Raw genomic sequence first — 855 nt, forward strand, 5'->3', positions numbered from 1 at the left:
TGTAGTGGAAGTTCCTGTTTGTGACCTGTGATGCTGAGGCAAGACCCATGGGAGGTCACCGTGATGTTTGGAGAGCACAAGGACCCAATGGACAGTGATGAGGTGCTTGCCTAACTAGCTTTGCAACGCTTGGTTGGTCTCAAGTCTTTGCTGATTTTTGCTTTGCTGAGGGAGGCGCAGCAAAGAACTCTTCCTGGTGTCCCAGCGGGTCCAATTGGGCGGAGGCCTGGCAGTTTCTGCTGGATCGTGCTGCCACTGCTGACTCGTGTTTGGTATCCTAAAACTAGTGAACTGGACTGCTGGTATCCTGACAGTGGAGATGAGAATCACTGCAAACAACTATTTCTAAACGAGTCCACATCTCCTTGTCCTTTTTACCATTTTTTATTTCTCCCCAACCTTTGGACAGTGGGCTAGAAGGAGGGTCAAAGCATTTGAGAACCCTTACTAAAAGTAGGTTTTGAAAGCTCTCAGCCTATAATGTTTCCTCAATATTTTGGAATCAGTGGCCAAGGGAGTGCCAGAGGGCAGGAAAATGTAATGTCTGTGATGAGACTTCCCAGGCTCAGGCTTTACTCAGGTCAGACTTGAAACTTGGTGATCCATACCACGGTAGGTGCACATGGTAAAAGATGCCACCAGAAAGGCATCTGGGGAGCTGGGAGGGTAATAGAGAAGAGTCTCACAAGCAGGAAGGATTACAGACCTTTGAAAAGCAATCTCCTCTAAGGAGAGACAAAGGCATGTTGAACCGCTGAGTGAGAATCAACGGTGCTTCTGAGGTTTCGGCGAGCAGTAGTTCCATGCACTGTATGGTTATGGTTTTTGACCATACAGGTGCTTGAAAGTGGAAAT

This window comes from Rattus norvegicus, chromosome 17 (assembly GCF_036323735.1).
Source record: "Rattus norvegicus strain BN/NHsdMcwi chromosome 17, GRCr8, whole genome shotgun sequence".
NCBI classification, from domain to species: Eukaryota; Metazoa; Chordata; class Mammalia; order Rodentia; family Muridae; genus Rattus; species Rattus norvegicus.